The sequence below is a fragment of the Poecilia mexicana genome, unplaced genomic scaffold (assembly GCF_051168715.1).
Source record: "Poecilia mexicana isolate PSO_F unplaced genomic scaffold, ASM5116871v1 scaffold_5, whole genome shotgun sequence".
Lineage (NCBI taxonomy): Eukaryota > Metazoa > Chordata > Actinopteri > Cyprinodontiformes > Poeciliidae > Poecilia > Poecilia mexicana.
Genome location: NW_028263374.1, coordinates 2,167,902 through 2,173,999, shown reverse-complemented (window position 1 = coordinate 2,173,999; position 6,098 = coordinate 2,167,902). Strand labels below are relative to the sequence as shown.

At 40.2% G+C, this 6,098-nt stretch overlaps 1 protein-coding gene across 2 annotated transcripts in view; it reads left to right on the top strand.

Annotated features, from left to right (window-relative positions):
* Positions 1 to 5,167: 5,167 nt before the first annotated feature.
* klhdc8a (kelch domain containing 8A) overlaps positions 5,168 to 6,098 on the top strand; it is a 48,875-nt gene continuing 47,944 nt past the window's right edge. For both annotated transcript variants that reach the window (XM_015008555.2, XM_015008552.2), the window contains exon 1: positions 5,168 to 5,910. The gene's annotated coding sequence lies outside the window, so the exon portion shown is untranslated. The remainder of the gene's footprint in view (positions 5,911 to 6,098) is intronic.

Below are 6,098 nucleotides of genomic sequence, written 5' to 3'. Positions count from 1 at the left end.
AATGATAACACTTGGGAAAATGTAATGTTGCAATTGTTGATGACTTTGTATTTTGGTATAATTTTTATGATGTAAAGCACTTTGAACTGCCTTGTTGCTGAAATGTGCCATACAAATAATGACTTAATATAATTTATTTGTGGGTTAAAGTGTATTTATTGACTCATAGGTTTATTCCCAGCAGAACATTATAAATTAAAATACATTTAGACAAAGACTGAATTATACATGCATAGGCTGAAATTGTTATGTATTGAGAAAAATTTGAATATTTTAGAACATCTAAACATTGTTTTAAAACCTTTACCTGAAGTTTAAATGTTGACCTGTTTAAGTCAAGGTTGAGCAGAGCAAAAAGAATGAGAATGACCAGGCTTCAATCTTCTGATTACTCAGAGAATTCATTTTAATATTTCACAGATGATATCACAGATAACATACCTTTGATGCTTTTATTGTTGCAGGTATGTAGTGATGTAACCCAGTTCAGTTCAGTTTGACTTTTTCAAACAACCACAACTCACCACACATGTCGTCTCAAGGCACTTCACACAAAAACAGTTCAATCACATACATTCCAACTGATCCTGGTTATCAAACAGAGAATTAATCTCAGTTTATTGTTCAAATCAGTTTAAAAAGTTTTCTAAGGATGGGAAGTCGTTCTCCAAAGTGACGATGATAACAATAATAATGCCTTCATACTGACTGAATATTTCAACCTATCAGGTGGACACTTGTGTTTAAATTTATCACTGAAACCGAATAATTCAAACTCTAAATCATGAAGCTTAAAAGCAAAACTATGGCATCCTCTGCAGCAAACCTCTGTGGTTAATTTTATTTTTTTTACAAACTCCCTCTCTCTTATGTTACTTAATATCTGTGCACCTAATAAGCTTGTTAGGAGAAAACTTTCTTCTCTCCAATTATCTTCGTCCAGTCGCTGCAGATTCCTGAGCTTTATGATTCTTTGAACCGTGACCTGACAATCAGCAGCCAATGGCTCCTTTAAGCAGCTGCCTAGCAACACATGATTATGCCACAGGAAGCAAGCGAAGCAGTCTCTCGAGTTTGTTATCTAATTAGGAAATGACAGTAAACAAGAACGCTGAAGGTCGACTTGTGCACCTCCAGATGCAGAAAGATTTGAGGGGGAAACGCTCAGGAGGTTTGAAAAATCAGTCTATTAAAAAGGATCTATTGAACTGAAACACCTGAAGTATGTTGGAAAAACAAAAGTATCTGGAAAAGCATCTTCCTGCCAGCACCATGAGATAAACGAATAGTGATGAACTAAGATTCAACGAGCAATTAGTCGTCCAGTCTCACACATCAACCTTATCTAACATTTATCAAAAGTTTCTCAGGAGGTTTTACAGACTGGTTCTGACTTCACATGCCTAATGTTAACCTAAAAGCAACAGAAGAAAAAGAAAGCAGTTCAAAGTCTGATATAGGTTGTAGTTTAGATATAGGTTATAGTTTATGTTTATGTTTTAATTGTGTGTGAGGGAACGACTGTGTCCCGATCTGAAATGTGTCACAGTGTCTGTTTCACTACCTCCACTACACCAGGTAAAGTTTGCCAAGTTCAAACCTGTTTGTGTCAGATACAAACCCTCACCAGAGAGTGTCTCTCATCTGTTCCTGTTCTGCTCTGAATCAAAGAGCTTCTGGGCGTCCATCCATCATCCGCCTGCTGCGCGTGCCAACATAAGATATTAGCCAAACTGAACTCCGTCCTGCGGTGGAGACCGTCTGCAGCGGGCGACGGGCGAGAGGCCGGGTCGCGCCGTGGACAGATCATCACACATAGACAGAGAAGAGACAAATTGCAATCTGAACTCAACCCAACATTTTTTGTTTTGGTTTTTGGACTGTGGGAGGAACGTGGACGATGCAAGGATGCATGGGGAAGTCATGGAAACTGGAGACAGAAGGCCTCAGCTGGGGTTTGAGTCAAAGCCCTGTGACCTGCTGTGAGGTGACCACTAAATCCAGATTCCTTTCACAAAGTCAGACACTCCAACTTTCACTGCTCTGTTTATGTCAAATTTATTAGTGTAGCACATTTCAGCAGCAAGGCATAGTGTGACAAGCAATAAGCATTACATTTTGTCAAATGCCTTCATCAAAATGATCAATATGCACCAAATATGTTAATCAGTTTTTGTTCTAGCCTTGATTTAAAGGGGCAGTATTATGTATTTTCTAGGCACATGGTGCCATTCAAAGCATAGTCAAGGAACTATGTTTACTCCAGTTGTTATAAAAATGCTACATGTATCAAACATAACTTGAAAGAAATGTTACTTTCTTATTTAAAGCCATAAAACTGAAGCCAAAAGAAACTCCTGCTCTTTCTGAAACTCCGCCTTCAGGCACTCATCACAGCATGGCTCCTCTGTTAACCCTTTAACAAAGTTTTCACCAGCGTTTCACTGAGAAACATGAGTTCAGCAGATGCACAGTTCCACCAAGCGTTTGCTAATTGCTGTTGACTAGTCTGAAGGAGCTGAGTGGGGGAGGCACTGGGGAGGGCTCCTCTGGGAGGGGAAGCTCAGAAACTGCAGCTTAGAGGAGGAGCTGCACCTCGGAGGCGGAGCTAAGTCCACCAAGATGCTTTGCACAATTGAATGGTTTCCATGGGGATGAAAGGAATTCTCTGACATGCATGAAATAATTAAAGCAACACTCCAGGTTTGTTTTAGATTTACGAATAACATTATAATGTGATGTAAAGATAAAAAAGGTTGATTTTACATAATACTGACCCATTAAAAGAACTGAGTGTTTCAGCTGTTTCAGCTGATTTGCGGTTTAAGATATGCTTTCAAAATGTTTCAACCACAAAGCAAAGCCAAACAGTTTTTCTATCAGTTTTAGAATGGACGCCTGTTCCAATGACAGATCCTCTCACATGTAGAGGATGTGAGCTAAAGGCTTGTCACCTCATGTAACACAGGAGAAAATCTGCTATTTCAAGAGAGGCTGTGCTTACAATGTTTTTTTTACTCCACATAGCATTAGATTCTAACGTCATGCAAAAAACAAACAAAAAAAACACGACATAATAGACTTCGGGTAAGCAACACGACCTAATTTAGTCAACTGGTAACGGATTGATCTTCAGTTTATTCTATTTTGGTTCTGTCTTTTCTCTCGGTGTACTTCCCCTCCTCTCCTTTGTGTCTGAACTTAAGTAGAGTGTTTTATTGGAGTTACATAACTTCATACTGACTCTTATATAATGGTACAATGAAGAGGACCAGGCTTTGTTTGAGTGCCTGGGTTGATGCAGAGGTTGTGAGATCTCACACTGCACTGGTAGTCTGTTGTTCTTTTGACAATGCTTCATGCTAAGTCATTTATTATTGAACTGCAAGTGTTAATGAAAAGAAAGGGACAAAATACACTGCTCAAAAAAATAAAGGGAACACTCAAATAACACATCCTAGATCTGAATGAATGAAATATTCTCATTGAATACTTTGTTCTGTACAAAGTTGAATGTGCTGACAACAAAATCACACAAAAATCATCAATGGAAATCAAATTTATTAACCAATGGAGGCCTGGATTTGGAACCACACACAAAATTAAAGTGAAATGTTCCCTTTATTTTTTTTAGCAGTATATAATCCCAGACCTCAACCATTGTTAGATCAGTGTCAAATGCTTTGGATCTAATGACAGCGGACAGCGTTAAATGTGAAAGGACGTACACTCTATGTCAGTTCTGGGAGTTGATGAAACGGAGTGATTTAAAAAAAACAAACAAAAAAAAGGTTTTCCACAACCTAAGTTCAAGCACATAAAATAGTCCACACTCTATTTATTGAACAAAATGAAGCTGAAATAGAGAAGGCATGAGAGGAAATGCAAAGTGCTGGTTGTTCCCAAAGGACTTAGGACATTAGCAACGAATCCAGTTCACTTCACTGACTAACATCAGAACATGTGATGACCTCCATATCAGGGGTGTCAGCTGCTTGCTTGTTTTAGACTATATAGGTGGAAATGGCATCATACAGAGGAGGAACGTCCCAAACAAAGAACCATTGGAAGTTGTGAGCCCACTTCCAACCTACAACACTCTGCAGTGATGATTCAAAAGAATCTGAAAATTCAACAGAGTTGCTGATTTTCCCAGGAGTTGTCGTCCAAACAAAATCCCTCCTGTGGGCGCCGCTTACACACTCTGTTTGTTCAAGTCTTCAGGGGAAGCGACTGTGTGTTCTTCCAAAATGAAGAGTTTCTAGGAGTTTTGGTGTTCTGGTTGTAAGCCAGAGGATGAGTGGGATGTGCTAACAACGTGCGATCAGACTTCTGAGATGAATACAAGCAGCTATGACTTGTTCCTCTGCCTGCTGCAACATCCAAGCACTGAATGAATCTATTTTCAGATGGAGGTTGTGCAGTACCTGTATGTCACACAATACTGAATGAGATGCTGATCATTAAAGGAGCAAGCATTTAGCTTTTTAAGTCGGTCGTTTCTATGTATGCAGAGGGCAGCTGTTCACTAAAAGAACCCTAAATGTTGAAAAGGTTCCTGCTTACTGTCCACAGCTGGACTATCAGGCTCTTGCTTTGTTCTCCTGGTTCCTGCGTTGCTTCTCATCATTTATTCTGACTTTCTCCCAGCCATGTTGGGGCTCCTCTGCACTTTCTTTGGCTCTGTGATGATATCGGCCATACAGTGTTATACTTTTAGCAGCTGAGAGGAAATGGTTAGATAAACTCATCAGGAAGGCCAGATCTGTGTTAGGATGACCTTTGACCCAGTGCAGATGGTGGGAGACAGAAGGATTCAGACTAAAACAATATCACTGGTGGACAATGTTCCCACCTGATGCATGAAGCCGTTGTTGAACTGGAGAGCTCCTTCAGCGTCACACTGCTGCATCCTATCTTCACAAAGGAGCCTCAGCAGAGATCCTGGTAGACTCTACAACCATCACTGCTCCCAACAAGCTCAGTATGTCTTAACTTTGTGTCTGAATTTCGCCACTGTGGGACAATAAGGTTTATTTCTATTCCATTCTATTGTGTTGTCTTTAAATTGCCTTCAGGTGTGAGTGTGTGTTCATGGTTTATCTCCATGTTGCCCTGGAACGGAATACAAAGTGAATTGATTAATTACACACAGACTGACGTTTCCAAGATTTTATTTCTGTTAATAGTGGTTACAACTAATGAATAGATGATAGTATTACATCAAAACAACTTTAACATAATGATAATAACAAAAACATTTATTATACAGAATTGTGGGCTAATTGTAAAGTATGCATAATACCTGCTTGAAGGTGATTTTCATTATTCAAGCTAGCTAGCTAGATAAAGTTTGCAATTTTGCTATTCACCAGTTTTTTTTTTCGACAAATAAATTAATAATAAAACTTTATTATGTATCAAAATCTCCTAAGAGCGTTATAATCCTGCGACCTCAGCAGAACAGCAGACACTCGCTCCATTTAACGAGAAGCATAATCTCTCTCTCAATTGGCAATCTTAAAATAGTGTCAGTGGGCTCCTCTTTACCAAATATAGGTTATCCAAACACTCCGGCTCGCTCCCTCTCTCCCCGGGTTGTACCATCGCAGGCGGGGAATGAACGGGAACTTGCGCGCCGGGAGCCGGAGATGAATACTTCATCTCTGACCCACATAATGGCGATATATGAGGCTCGGTGAAGCGCTCCCCGGTGCAGCGGCGGCTCTCCGCGTCTCGACTCCCATCTTCCTCCTTCTGGATCCGACTCGCCTCTCTTCTCCTCTCCTGTCCTCTCCTCTCCTCTCCTCTGCTCTGCTCTCCCTCTCTCCATCTCGCTTTCCAAAAGGCAGAGAGGAGGGAGGAACGGAGGAGACTTCTGCCGAGGAAAGGGCGACGGAAACGGAAAAAGTAAGTAGCTCCAGAGGGAAAGTAAATGGAAATGTTATCGCTCTCCTTGATAAAGCTCGGTTGTTATTAACACTTTAGACGGCAGAAGGTGAAGCTGTGCTCTAAACTTAGTGGCTGAGACTGACGTAATGGGAAACTATATGGACTGTTAACACTAAAACTATTTCAAATAATATCATGAATATGTT